This window comes from Chaetodon trifascialis, chromosome 6 (genome assembly GCF_039877785.1).
Source record: "Chaetodon trifascialis isolate fChaTrf1 chromosome 6, fChaTrf1.hap1, whole genome shotgun sequence".
Taxonomy (NCBI): domain Eukaryota; kingdom Metazoa; phylum Chordata; class Actinopteri; order Chaetodontiformes; family Chaetodontidae; genus Chaetodon; species Chaetodon trifascialis.
Window position 1 is genome coordinate 29,083,788 of NC_092061.1, and position 16,197 is coordinate 29,099,984.

A 16,197-nucleotide genomic window follows, 5' to 3' on the forward strand; every position below is an offset into this window, starting at 1 on the left:
TCGTGAGGATTCACTGACTCCAACCACTAAAACTCCACCTAGGCCACCATCTCCAACTGCTCAAACTCCATCCAACTCATCATCTTCACTGGGTATCCCATCACCCTCCTCCCCCCTGCTGGAGTTCACTGACCAAATGAACAAACTTGTCAGTGCTGGTATCAGGCTTACTTCTCGCCCATCTGGGATCCTGTCCCCCCAAATTCCACCCCGCCCCCTACAACCACCCTGTCGCCCTCGACCACCACAGCGCCGACGGGCACCACCTCCACCCCCTCCACGGCTTGATCTGAACCTACTCCAGTCCCCTAGTAAGAGCCCAACACAGCCACCTATTTGTGTTGGTAACTGATGTGTTCTGGGTCCAGCTTTTAAGGCAAATGTTATGCCTGACTTTTCCAAGGAAAAGCCAGGGCCCATTGTGCCGGAAGCTGCATTGATTCATGTCTCAATAGGTAGGAGGAGAAGATCGGTCCATCTCTCCAGAAACATCACATCATTGAATTTAACATGTATTCCATGTCAGTCACAGTATGTTCTAAAACATGGGGATGTTAGACTTTTTAGCGCATTTAAGTTAGCTCTTTTAAATGTTAGGTCTTTGGCAGGCAAATCATTCTTAATCAATGACTTTACCATGAAGCACAAGCTTGATTTTATGTTTTTAACTGAAACTTGGTTAGGACAAGATAACAGCACAGCAGTTCTCAATGAGTCAGCCCCTCTGAATTTCAGTTTCATAAGTGAAGTAAGAATGCATAAGAGAGGAGGCGGAGTTGCCATTTTGTTTAATGATAGCATTCAATGCAAGAGAGTCTCTTACGGTCAGTTTGAATCTTTGGAGTATGTTGCCTTTCAATCAAAGTCTCCCTGTCGATCAGTCTTCGTAACCATCTACAAGCCCCCAAAATACAATGCAAAGTTTTCTGATGAGTTTGCCAATCTACTGTCTGTTGTTTGTATTGATTTTGACTGTGTTGTGTTAGTGGGTGACTTCAACATTCATGTTGATAATCTCAAAGATGGATGTGCTAAAGAACTTTTAAACATCCTGGATCAATTTGGCCTATCTCAGCACATAACACATTCAACACATAACAAAGGGCATATATTAGATTTGGTTATCTCCAAAGGGCTTAATATCTCTGAGGTTGTCTTGACGGATGTTGCTCTTTCTGATCATTACTGTGTGTCATTTAAAATGGCAACACCTGCTATTCTTAACAAAAGTGGAACAGAGGTAATCAAAAAGCGTTATATTAATGATAACACCTGTGCAGTCTTCACTCAGTCTTTTACACCATCACCAACACTGCCCTCAGCTTCAACTGATGACCTTGTAAATAATTTCAGTTCCAAAGTTATGACTATTATTGACTCCATTGCCCCAATTAAGACCAAAGCTCTGTCAGGAAGGAAAAAGGCACCTTGGAGAAACACCACACTGGTCAAAGTCCAGAAAAGAGTCTGTAGACAGGCAGAGCGCAGGTGGCGAAAAACCAAACTCCAGGTTAGCTATGAAATTTACAAAAACAGTCTCCACACCTATAACCATGAACTAAAGAAGGCAAGGCAATCATTCTTCTCAGAGATTATCAACAGAAACTGTAATAATGCGCGCACTTTGTTTTCTGTTGTGGATAGACTGACAAACCCCACAGCATCATTCACTCCTGAGCTGCTATCCAACAAGTCATGCAATGATTTTGCAGCCTTTTTTTTACAGATAAAATATCAAGGATAAGGCAAACAGTGTGCAGCTCCAACTCAGGCAAAATGATAAGTCCATCTGTGCCTTCTTGTTCTCCAGTTAATCTAGCACATTTTAACCTTCTCGATCACACAAGGCTGACAGAAACTGTATCACAGTTAAAATCCACAACGTGCTGCCTTGATACTCTGCCAACAAAGTTTTTTAAAAATGTTTTCAATTGCATAGCTCCAGACGTGTTGCAGATAATAAATAATTCTCTTCAGTCCGGTCAGTTTCTACAGGCCTTGAAAACTGCAGTAATAAAACCTCTCCTAAAAAAGACTAATTTGGATGCTTCAGTAATTAGTAACTACAGGCCAATATCAAATCTTCCCTTTCTAGGAAAAATTATTGAAAGGGTTGTTTTTCAACAAACGCATGCTTTCATGATGCAGAACAATCGTTTTAATGCATTTTCAGTCTGGATTTCGTCCACACCACAGCACTGAGACTGTACTTATCAGAGTTTTAAATGACATACATCTGAATAATGATGCTTCCAAAACCTCAGTCTTAGTATTATTAGATCTCAGTGCTGCCTTTGATACGGTTGATCATGACATACTTCTTGACAGACTAGAAAAGTGTGTGGGACTTACTGGCACTGTTCTACACTGGTTCAAATCCTATTTACAAGATAGAGACTACTTTGTGTCAATTGGTGAGCATGTGTCTGAACAAAAAAAGATGATGTGTGGGGTGCCACAAGGGTCCATTCTCGGACCACTTCTTTTCAATATTTACATGTTGCCCCTTGCTCAGATTATGGAACATCATAATATTTCTTATCATACTTACGCAGATGATACACAACTTTATATTTCTGTGTCATCACATGACTACAGTCCCTTACTTTCACTGAATGAGTGTATTCATCAAATCAATGGGTGGATGTGCCAGAATTTTCTTCAGCTTAATGCAGATAAAACAGAAGTGATTGTTTTTGGCCCTAAAAATAAAAGGTCAAAGATCAGTGCTCAACTTAACTCCATGTCACTGACAACAACAGATAAAGCCAGAAATTTTGGTGTAATTATTGATTCGGACCTGAATTTTAACAACCATTCAAAGCTGATTACCAAATCAGCCTACTATCACCTGAAAAATATCACCAGAATCAAGGGATGTCTGTCCAAAGAAGACATGGAAAAACTTGTTCATGCATTCATTTTCAGTAGGTTGGACTATTGCAATGGAGTCTTTACTGGCCTAAACAAAAAATCAATTAGGCAACTACAGCTGATCCAAAATGCGGCTGCACGAGTCCTTACAAACACCAGAAAAATGGACCATATCACACCAGTCGTCAGATCACTACATTGGCTTCCTGTGAGTCAAAGAATAGACTTTAAAATCTTACTCTACAAATCATTAAACGGTCTCGGACCAAAATATATTCTAGATTTATTAACTCCATATGCGGTATCCAGACCCCTCAGGTCATCAGGGACAGGTCTACTGTGTGTTCCCAGAATGAGAACCAAACAAAGTGAAGCAGCTTTCAGTTATTATGCTCTTCACCTGTGGAACATTCTCCCTGCACACCTGAGGTCTGCACCAAGTGTCAGCTCATTTAAATCAGGGTTGAAAACATTATTATTTGCTACAGCTTTTACTTAAAGTAAATGTATTTGCTCAATGGTTTTAATCATTCTAAATGCTAAATTATTGTCTTTTACTGGCTTCTGTTTTTAATTTTCCTTTAATTGCTTTTATTTTTCTATTCTCTTCTACTCTCATTCTTTCTTTGAAATGTATGATTTTGATGTATTTTTATGCTTCTGTAAAGCACTTTGAATTGCCTAGTGTATGAATTGTGCTATACCAATAAATTTGCCTTGCCTTGGTTCTCCTCAGGTCCACTACCAGTTCCTTAGTCTTTGCCACGTTTAGTTGCAGATGGTTCTGCTCACACCATGTGACAAAATTGTGCAGCAACAGCAGCCCTGTACTCATCCTCATCACCCTACTGATACATCCAACTATCACAGAGGCATCAGAAAACTTCTGAAGATGGCAGGTCTCTGCGCAATAGTTGAAGTCCATAGCGTAGTGGGTGAAGAGGAAGGGAGAGAGGACAGCCCCCTGCAGGGCCTCAGTGTTGCTGACCACTCCGTCTGACACGCAGTGTTGCAGGTGCACATACTGTGGTCTGCCAGTCAGGTAGTCCACAATCCAGAGCACTAGGGGGATGTCCACCTGCATTGCTGTCAACTTGTCACCCAGTAGAGCTGGACGAATAGTGTTAAATGCACTGGAGAAGTCAAAAAATGTAAACCTCATAGTGCTCGCCGGCTTGTCCAGGTGGGTGTAGACACGGTTGAGCAGGTAGATGATAGCGTCCTCAACTCCAAGTCGGGGCTGATAGGCAAACTGGAGGGGGTCCAAGAGTGGCTTGACCATGGGCTGGAGCTGCTCCAGGACAAGTCTCTCCAGGGTTTTCATGATGTGGGAGGTCAGTACCACAGGTTTGTAGTCCACGGAGGCCTTGTGGCTTTGAGCACCCTGGGGCTCTATCAGGGCCTGGAGCCTTGTTTGAGTGGAGACTCATCAGCTGTCTTCTCACCTGGTCAGCAGTGAAGCCCACTGTGGAGGTGACAGGTGGGGGAGAGGTGTAGGTGACTAACTGTACTCTCCAACTGAGAGTACAGTCAGTGGGGAGTGGTTGTCCGGGACAGGCAGCAGAGGAGTCAGAGGGGGGATGAGCTAGGCCTGCAGTGTCAAATCTATTAAAAAACAGATTCAGTTCAATGGCCCTGTCAGCACTGCCTTCAACTCCTCTATTGTTGGTCATTCTGAAGCCAGTGATGGCCCTCATTCATTCCACTCCAGATCTCTCTCAAATTGTTCTGCTGGAGTTTCCATTCCAGCTTCCTCCTGTATTTCTTCTTAGCCTCCTTGATTTTCACCTTCAGTTCCCCCTGTATTGTTCTCACCTCCTCCCTGTTACCAGCTCTGAAAGCCCTCTTCTTCTCATTGAGGATGACTTTCATGTCCTTTGTTACCCATGGCTTGTTATTTGGATAATGGACAGTCCTGGCTGGCACAGTGGAGTCCACACATGTGTCTCCTCTGACCATCTCCTCACTGTCCTTGTGGTCGCAGTCTGACTCTTCACCAGAGGCACATAACGGATTGAGGTGCACAAGGTTGTCATCTGACCTACCCAGAGGGGGGAGGGGGAGCCAGCTGCATGCATCCTTGATGTCAGCATACAACAAGTCCGGGATTCTCTCCTCTCTTGTAGGACAGCTCACATACTGAGTGAAGTTGGGCAGTGTTGTTGCCATGGTGACGTGGTTCAAGTCACCCGAGATAGCAATGAATGCACTCAGGCGTTGAGTTTGACGTCACATGCCGACATCGGGTTGGCAGAGGGGGTGATGTAAAACAGCTACAATAATGGCATGTGAAAACTCCCCTGGGCAAATAATATGGCCTGAACCCACCAGCCAACAGTTCAATGTTGGGGCAACAGATACGTTCCTTAATAGTAATAGGACAAGGATTAAACCATCGGGTGTTGACTAGAATGGCAAGCCCCCCTCATCTATGCTTACCGCTCTCGGTGCAATCCTGGTCGGCCTGAACAGTCTGAAAGCCACTGACGGATGCGTTGTCGTCGGGTATGTCCTGGTGCAACTATGTCTCCATAAAACACATCAGACTGCACTCCCAGTACTCCCTCTGACTCCTGGCAAGTGCTGTTAGCTCATCCGCCTTATTTGCCAGTAACCTCACATTACCCATGATGAGAGAGGGGAGACACGGTTTATATCTCCTCTTCTCCATAAACGTCCGCTGTGTCGACCCAGCTCTTTTTCTCCACTGTTGCAGTCCTCCCGTGCATCCTCTGTGTGTTTTCCTGCAGATTTCAGTGGGGATCTCTGATGTTCTGGCAGACAAGCCAGCCAACCTCATCGCAATCAGCTGATCTCTGGAGTAAACAATGCGGCCATGAAGTCGCTGCGGATCAGTGCTGTGTTCCACTGAGACTAGCAATTCCAAAGCGAAGAAACAGACCAGAAATCTCTCAACCAACATGTTTAGAGAGGGCACAGATTCAAAATATCAGTCATAAAAATACACGCGGTATCGTAAAGAATAAAGCCAAAAAGTTTTGGAAAACTAAGAAAACAAACAGGAGTGACTGCAACAGGCTGCACACACAGTCGGCACATGATCATGGACAACCCATTCCACCCCCTGCATTAGACAGTCGGGGGCTTAAGCAGCTCCTTGCTGCATCCAGTCTCCAAGAAAGAATGCTACCACAGGTCCTTCATCCCAACAGCTGTCAGACTATTTGACTTCAGCACCATGCAGTGTAGCACTGTGTAGACTGTGTAGTCTTTCTTGAGGGTTAAAATGAGTGCAGCGCCCTCTGCTGGGGCCCTGCAGACTTGGGGTGGTGCACCCCGTACATAGGTAACAGTCTGTGAATGCCGTCTCTATGGTAAGTGTGCATTTTATCAGCTCCATAAAAATACAGAGATATTAACTTTGTTTTGTGGCTAAAAATGTAGTTTCTGTACCTTGTATGATGACTTAAGGCCTCTATCACTACAGAAAATACTGTATGTTAATTTCAGCTGTCTTTTTAATTGTTTAAGTCACGGTATTGGGTGCAGCACGTGCAGTTGATTTGCTAGCTTAATTTCTGTATGTAAAATGTGTGGGATAGTCAAAATATATTTTTCTTACTGTGTTATTTTCGTATTTTCGAGAAGTCTGTATGCAAGACTGACTGTGAAAGGTTACTTTGTTTACCACCAGGTATGCAGTATTGGTTATTTAATTTCCACGTAACAAAAATAGTCTGTGAATGCCGTTTCTGTGCATTTTTGAGAAGTCCATGTGCGAGACTGACTGTTAGGGGTTACTTTGTTTACCACCAGGAATAATAAACATCTGGTTGATGCCGAAAGTCACGGTCGTACTGCTGCTTTTTATACAACACAATGCAACAGAGAGAGAGTACACAACCGCTACACTGACATTATCCATTTTATCTGGTGCAATTTGTAGTTGTATATTTCTCTCAACTGTGCAACATTTACTATTTCATCACTGTCCGATAAAAAATGCGTACTCCACTTATGGTGATTGCCTTTTTTTTTTTCTATGAATGGCTTGTGCACATTCTTGTCCATGTACTGTCAGTTCTAGGCATCTATTTGACCAATGAAAAGATGTTTTATTACACTGTCAATTTAACAAGTATCTCCATTGACTGTCAGGCGTGTAAAACAAAACACGTATGTCACACTCAATGCCCCTAGCTCTTGTTTGACGAAAGTTTGGACCAAGTTGAAGATACCTCTGTTCATGTAAAGTATAACCATGAGATAATTGTTCAACAACTGTATTCTCATTTGTACTGGTTTACATTAATTCCCGTTACGATTTAGCGGGGGCTAATAAACGCAGTCGATTTGTAATGTGGTTGACACTGAAATATTAGCTTTGATTAAACATTGAGTTTGCCAATGTTAACCTCCGTTAACATTACCTATATATCAGATTATTTTCCATGTCCTTACTACCGCATTTTTAACTGAATCGATTTCTCCAATCGAGTACCTTAAGTTGTATTGACTGTGCTTTTTTCTCTGTTAGAGGATAGATATGTCTGTCTCTATAGAAGAGCTATCTGCTTTGGTGAAAGTGAAATATGATAGGGCACTCGAGGCAGAGGAAAGGGTCAGCAGTGAGGAAGGTATATGGAAAACAAGGGCTAAGTCAGACACAGGAAATGATGAAAACTCCTAGCAACAATTTATTTTGTCAGCATTGCATTCAGTGTATTTGATGTGTTCCTTTTTATCTTTTCAAGATTCACTTGAAAGTGAACAGGCTCTCCTGCTTATCCACATTAATCTGAAAATGAAGGTGGGTATTAATATCATTATGTTTACCATGTTTGTACAGAACCTTTGATAGAAAAATACAACTGGACGTGTTTCAAACATCTAAATTTAGTTTCTTAAATCAAAAATATGTTAAACCTTAAAACGGTTTTTGTTAATGCTGTATTTCACAAAGTATTATGCCATTTGATTCTGTAGGTGTCTTTGAAAACTACAAAGATGATAATTAAGTACAGCACTCGTAAAATAAGCTAGGATTAAGTCTGCTAGAGCAAAGGTTACAATCTCTAATCGAAATGTGTTCTTTATCTTTTAAAGATTCTCTTGAGAGTGACACCTTCAAGAACTGAAGAAGGTTTTGGCGAAGGACTTCCGTGTCTGCTATGATTGACTTGGCTATGAATTATGCCTATCATCAAGTGAAATCACTGAAAACACACACACACACACACACACACACACACACACACACACACACACACACACACACACACACACACACACACAAATGTACATAGACAAATTGGCTGCAGTTTTGAGGTTATGGTCACAATTTTGTTTATTGAGTGTAAATGTATTTTTAACTTACGTTTGTGATGGGTTTACTGATGTTACATATTAATAGATTTGTGATTTTTATAATTAAGCTCTATTAAATAGTGTTGACAATTATCTCTCTTTCTTTCCTGGTGGTTCATAATACTATTTAAAATAAATATAAAGAATTTGTAAGGTCTTAACATTTTAATAAAAACATGGAATTTATTTATTTATTTATTTATTTATTTATTTATTTATTTATTTTTGGTCAATAATGAGTGTTGAGTAAGCCAGGTTTACATTATTTGGTCATCATTGTGTGGTGCATGCACAACGGTAAAGAAATCTTGTTAAATTTGTAACGTTGTTTTTAAAACCTGCACTTAGTGTATTATCTCAGATAGCATCAGTTATGCTATTGACTAGAGACTACAGGTAAGTTTTGGAGAAAAGTGTTGCAGTTACTTTCATCTCAGTTACCTTTGAACACATAGCCAAAAGGTATGGTCTTGTAGTAATTACAGCAGTACAGTGCAGTTTTCTGAAAAAGCAAACAAACAAACACACACAAAAAAACAATCATGCAAGGAGTCCAAAATGATCATTTTGGTTACATAATATTAGGTTTTGAGCTGAGCATAGATGATAAACTCTGATTTCCCTGAATGGATTAATGGGTGCACGTTAGTGTCGGATAATTATATGAGCTTTTAGCCTATGGATTCTGCTGATTTACGTGTAAAATGATAGACAAATATTTGATTAGGCCAACTTGATATGAGGAACATGTAGGACAGCTTGTTATCAATTGTTTAGTGGGACATGAACAGGTGATTTGAGGCTCTGAACTAACTGCGCATCATGGGAACTTGTTATTGAAAAAAAACAACAACAAACGAATACCCACTTTTCTTCTCTACAATCAGTGTAAACCCACTGAAAGCTGCAGTAGGTGAGATCGAGAAGAGAGCAGACTTAGCCTGAAAAAAGGAAACCAACACAAGTTCAAGTCACTCCCCCTCCCTCTCCGCTACACTCATGCCCTGCCTCCAAGCCTACTCCCTACTCCCTGCGGTGTCTGCACGGCTGCCGTGACAATTAGTAACGTTAGCCTTAGCTAACTCTGCCCTGCTGCTATATCACAGTCGCTGACATACCGTATGCGCTGCTGAGTGTTACTGTAACAATCACCATACTAGCTTTATGGTTATTTGTTGTCTTAGCCATATATGCAGTTGTTGGCAGCAGTCGTTTCCAGCGCCGTCGCGAGTGAAGCCCTTCTAGCAGCTCCGTGTGTGTTGTGTGCTATTTTGTACTTTTTGAACTTTCAGTGCTCTTATTTTTTGTTTTGTTGCTGATTACCCTTTATCCTATGGATATGTATTTTAACAAGCCTAAACTCATTTATTCAAGGAACCAACTGCTCACACCACAAACAAATCCCGTGCTGGTGTAGTTCCCCAGTTACCTGACCAGGTGAGGAGGCTGTATCAAGGCTGCAGAGCCGGCACTAAGCTAAAGGCTGAGAAAGTGGAGATGCAAGCCTTCGGTACCTTCGGTGATCATGGGAAATGTGAATGCACTACCCAGCAAAATCAATGAACTTCCAGCACTGGTGAAAACGTCAAGATCTACAGGGAGTACAGTTTGCTGTGTTTTTCTGAAACGTGGCTCAAGACAAACATCCCAGATGCCAATGTGGAGTTACCCAGCCTCAGCACAGTCAGGGCAGACAGAGACACAAAAGCCTGCGGGAAGAGAAAAGGAGGACTCGCTATATACATTCAATTCAATTCAATTCAATTCAATTTAGTTTTATTTGTATAGTGCCAAATCACAACAGAAGTTGTCTCAGGACACTTTCCATATAGAGCTGGTACAGACCAAGCTCTTTTATCTACAGAGAACCAACAATTCCTCCATGAGCAAGCACTTGGCGACAGTGGCGAGGAAAAACTTCCTTTTAACTGGCAGAAACCTCGGGCAGAACCAGACTCTGGGTGGGCGGCCATCTGCCTCGACCGGTTGGGTGAGAGAGGGAGAGCAAGAGAGGGAGAGGGAGACGGACACAGACAGACAAACAGACAGACAGACAGACAGACAGACAGACAGACAGAAATGCAGTCAGAGACAGAGACAGAGACAGAGAGACAGACATGCAATCACAGTAACAGTGACAGTGGATGTCAGGCAGGGCCAAGGCAGGAGACGCAGCTGCAATCCACAATCCAGATTCAGCCACTGTGGAACCTGCAAGACGACAAAGCACAGAGACTCCGGGGAAGGAGCTAAGTTAGTAACACGCCGTGGTAGAACATGAAAGCGTGCAGACGGAGAGGGACAGAAGGACAGAGGAGCTCGGTGTATCTTTGGAGGTCCCCCGACAGTCTAATCCTATAGCAGCATAACTAGGGGCTGGTCCAGGACAAGCCTGAGCCAGCCCTAACTATAAGCTTTATCAAAAAGGAAAGTTTTAAGCCTACTCTTAAATGTAGAGACAGTGTCTGCCTCCCGGACAAAGACTGGAAGATGGTTCCACAGGAGAGGAGCTTGATAGCTAAATGCTCTGACTCCTGTTCTGCTTTTTGAGACTTTAGGAACCATAAGTAGACCTGCATTCTGGGAACGCAGTGTTCAAGTAGGGCAATAAGGTACTATGAGCTCTTTAAGATAAGAAGGTGCCTGGCCATTTATGGCTTTGTAAGTAAGGAGGAGAATTTTAAACTCTATTCTAAACTTTACAGGGAGCCAGTGCAAAGTGGCGAGTATTGGAGAAATATGATCTCGCTTCCTGGTTTTTGTCAGAACACGTGCTGCAGCGTTCTGGAGCAACTGAAGAATATTCAGCAACGAATTTGGGCAGCCTGATAGTAAAGAATTGCAATAATCCAGCCTGGAAGTGACGAATGCAAGTTTTTCTGCATCATTTTGAGACATAATATGCCTGATTTTTGCGATATTACGTAGGTGAAAAAAGGCTGTCCTTGAAATTTGCTTTACATGGGAGTGAAAGGACATGTCTTGGTCAAAGATAACTCCCAAATTCTTTACAGTGGTGCTGGAGGCCAGCGCAATGCCATCCATAACTGCTATGTCATCAGAAAGTGAGTTTCTAAGATGTTTAGGGCCTACTACTATAACTTCAGTTTTGTCTGTTTTGCATCAAAAAATTGCAGGTCATCCAGGTCTTTATGTCCTGAAGACATGCTTGTAGTCTAGTTAACTGACTGGTTTCTTCTGGCTTCATTGATAAATATAGCTGGGTATCATCTGCATAGCAATGAAAATGTATTGAGTGCTTCCTGATAATCCTACCTAAAGGAAGCATATATAAGGTGAATAGAATTGGTCCAAGCACAGAACCCTGCGGAACTCCATAGCTGACTTTAGTGAGCACAGAGGAGTTGTCATTAACGCGTACAAACTGAGAGCAATCTGACAAATAGGATTTAAACCAGCTTAGCGCAGTTCCCTTAATGCCAATGAAGTGTTCCAGTGTCTGCAATAGGATACCATGGTCAATGGTGTCAAATGCAGCACTAAGATCCAATAAGACTAGTACAGAGACAAATCCTTTATCAGATGCAATTAGAAGGTTATTTGTAACTTTAACCAGTGCTGTCTCTGTGCTATGATGTACTCTAAATCCTGACTGGAAATCCTCAAATAAACTATTATTGTTTAGAAAGTCACATAGCTGATTGGCAACTGCTTTCTCAAGAGTTTTTGAGAGAAAGGGAAGGTTGGATATCGGTCTATAGTTGGCTAAAACCCCTGGATCAAGAGTAGGCTTTTTCAGTAGCGGTTTTATCACAGCTACTTTAAAGGACTGTGGTACGTAGCCTGTTGATAAAGACAGATTGATCATGTCTAATACTGAAGAGTCAATTAGAGGTAATGCTTCTTTAAACAGCTTAGTCGGGATTGGATCTAAAATACAGGTTGATGATTTTGCTGATGAAATTATTGAAATTAGTTGGTGAAGGTCAACAGGAGTAAAACAGTCTAAAACTGCGACAGACTGAGTAACAGTTTCTACGGTTTCTGTGTTTGAAGACAAAACAGTACCTGTTGACGGCAGGAGCCGATGAATTCTGTCTCTAATAGTTAGAATTTTATCATTAAAGAAGCTCATGAAGTCATTACTGTTCAGAGCTAAAGGAATACATGGTTCAACAGAATTATGGCTCTCTGTTAGCCTGGCTACAGTGCTGAAGAGAAACCTGGGATTGTTCTTATTTTCCTCTATTAGTGCAGAGTAATAGGCTGCCCTGGCACTGCAGAGGGCTTTCCTGTATATTTTAAGACTGTCTTGCCAGGCGGACCGAAATTCTTCCAAATTGGTAGAACGCCATTTCTTTTCTATTTCCTGTGAAGTTTGCTTTAATTTGCGGGTTTGAGGAGTATACCATGGAGCTAACCTCCTCTGTTTAATTATCTTCTTTTTTAGGGGGGCAACAGAGTCAAGTGTCATACACAATGAACCTGTAGCACGATCAATCAGGTAGTCAATCTGGGAGGGACTAACGTTAGCATAGGAATCCTTTGTTGTATTGAAACATAGCATTGGATTAAATACTGATGGGATCATATCCTTAAATTTAGCTACAGCACTATCAGACAGGAGTCTGGTATAAGAATTTTTGCCTACTGGCTGGTAGTCTGGTAATATGAATTCAAAAGTTATTAAATGATGGTCCAATTAAAGAGGATTCTGTGAGGAGACTATTAAGTCTTCGATTTCAATGCCATATGTCAGGACAAGGTCAAGGGTGTGGTTAAAACAGTGAGTCGGTTCATGTACATTCTGATGGAAGCTGACTGAGTCTAATACTGAAATAAACGCAGTGCTAAGGCTGTCATTATCAACATAGACATGTACAATAGAGTCACCTACAATAATTACATTATCTGCTTTAAGGACTAAGCCTGATAGAAACTCCGAGAACTCAGCTATAAATTCGGAGTAAGGACGAATAAAACTGGATGCACTGTTTTCCATTTTTCATGAGAAAGAATGAGAACAAGGCTTTCAAATGAGTTATAGTCGAGTTTAGGTTTAGGGTTGATCAAAAGGCTTGAGTCAAAAATGGCTGCAACTCCACCTCCTCTGCCGCTGCCTCAAGGAATGTGAGTATTAATATGGCTCGGAGGAGTAGCTTCATTTAGGCTCACATACTCTTCAGGACACAGCCAGGTTTCAGTCAGACAAAATAAATCAATATTATGGTCTGATATTAACTCATTTACTAGAACAGCTTTAGAGGACAGAGATCTGATGTTAAGGAGTCCACATTTAATTCTCCTATCTTGTACTATTGCAGAGGTTGTTTTAATTTTAATTAGATTCTTATGTTTAACTCCTTTTCTCAGTACTTTTGGTTTACTTAGTTTACGTGGTCGGGGGGCAGACACAGTCTCTATGGAGTGTTGGGTGGGTAACTGCTCTAATGGAGGCGCAGAGAAGCGTGTAGGACTGCAGCTCTGCCTCCTGGTCTCAACTCGGAGTTGTCAGGGGTTAGGTTCATAAATAAAATGGGTCAGATTTCTAGAGTGAGAGCTGCTCCCTCCAAAGTGGGATGGATGCCGTCTCTTCTAATCAGACCAGGTCGTTCCCAGAAAGTCTGCCAATTATCAATGAAGCCCACACCGTTTGCTGGACACCACCTTGACAGCCAGCGATTGAATGATGACATGCGGCTAAACATGTCATCACTGGTCAGATTTGGCAGGGGTCCAGAGAAAACTACGGAGTCCAACATCGTTTTAGCATATGTACACACTGATTCCACATTAATTTTAGTGACCTCCAATTGGCGTAACTGGGTGTCATTACCGCCGACGTGAATAACAATCTTACGGTATTTACGCTTATCCTTAGCCAGCAGTTTCAAATTTGATTCGACGTCGCCCGCTCTGGCCCCCGGCAGGCATTTGACTATGGTCGCTGGTGACGCTAACTTCACGTTTCTCAAAATGGAGCTGCCAATGATCAGAGTTGGTTTCTCAGCGGGTGAGTCGCCAAGTGGGGAGAACCTGTTAGAAACATGGAGTGGTTGGTGGTGACCCGTGGGCTTCAGCTTGGGACTATGCTTCCTTCGAACAGTCACCCAGCCTCCCTGGTTTCCCGGCTGCTCGGGAGCTATCGAGGGACGGCTAGTAGGAGCTGCACTTGGTCGGTCCGCACCGGCTACGGGGGCCTGGCTAACTACAGCTAATGGTTTGGTTTCCATGGTGCAGAGCCGAGCTTCCAATTCACTAAGCCTCGCCTCACAGAGGAGTAGCTAAACATGTGACACACCAAGCAGGAGAGAGCTGGAGAGGGACAGAGGGAAGCCATCGCTAGCTGCTAGGCTAAGCTGGTGTAGCTAGCAGAGCAGACAAGCGCGTAGACAAATGAAATTGACGGTCGCTAAATAAACAGACTTATGGGTGCTTGAGCAGAACTAATGTTACTTTAGAGCGCGGACAAAAGGCCGATGTAACAAAACACAGAGCAAATTACACTCAGAGGACCAAGAGCGACAAACGCACGCTACTCCTAAGGCAGCAACCAGAAACAGGAAGTGAGACGATGCGCTTACCTCAGCACGTCAGCCTTCATGTAGGCTACTGGAGGAACAGAGTTTAGCTGGCTGCTAGCTACAGTGAACCAATTAAGAGTTGAAACATCCAAATACTTCTAAAACACTCAACATGATTAAAAAAAAAAAATGCTCACAAAATAACGTAGCAAACATATTTCATATCATTTCATACCTGAAAAAGGAAGATGTCAGTAAAGCCAGTCCTTCTTCACAGGACTGTATCGGAAATTCACATTCAAAATAATCACCTATTTATACATGAATTCCTTTGTTAGCCCACTGCTATCATTGACTATATCACGTACATCAATAATCTGTTTTCTGATAAAATCAACCTTTTACAATGGCTCCATAGTAAAAGAGTCCAGGTGATAAACTGGTGTGCCTGCAGTCCTGACTTGTCACCCATTGAAAATAGATATGAAATGTAAAATGCGACAAAGGAGACCCCAAACTGGTGAGCAGGTGAAATCATAAATCAAGCAAGAATGGGAAAACATTGAATTTTCAAAGAGACAGCAGTTGGTCTCCTAAGTTCCAAAACACTTACAGAGGGAGAGAGGTGATGCAACGGAGTGGTACCTGTCCACAATTCTAAATGAGAATATGCTTTTCAGACATTTCATATGTTGCCATTGTGCTATTCTCAATTAAATATCGGGGTTCAGTGTTTTGCAAATCATCACATTCTGTTTCTTTTTACATTTTACATAATGTCCCAACTTTTTTGAAGATGGTGTCGTTGCAGCTTATGTGGAGATTATGATCTGAAAGACCAGTAATTAGGTTATATGTTTTTGTTATCCTGTCCTCTTTATGTTTAAAAAAATTAAAAGGTACTGACTCCAGAAATCAAGTGGTACAGTGAAATTCCTCAGTTTTGTGTGGTGATGACCGTTTACAATCAGCAGACCAGTTTCTCCACAAAATTATGATTGTGAGAATCAACAGATACAGCGCCAACATCGTAAGACATGATGTTGCCTTAGTTTTGAGGGTTTTATCAAGTAAGATCGATATAGCACCATTTAGGAGAGGTGAGGCAGCAGTACCTGCCATGCTGCCAAAAGCACCTGCCACCATTGTGTTCAGAATCTTGGTAGTTAATGTTGATCTCTGCAATTATGATCTCAAGGTCAATACTACAAAATTCTGACCAAAAAATCTAGACTTGAAGTAACGCACAATTATTTAATTGCTTTAAATCATTCAAATCATTCATCACAAGACTGAAAAAATAATGACATGAAAAAATTCAAAATCAAAATGAAAAAAAAAAAAAAAAAAATCAATATAGCTGAAAACAATGTCAATATTTATAAAGGTTTTTAAGGTCAACAGTGATATAATTTTTTTCCCAGAGAAATTTTCCCAGAGTATCCATAGCCCACAGATACTAACAGACAAAGGAACATTAAATAGCTAAAGTCAAACAGTACTCTTCAGA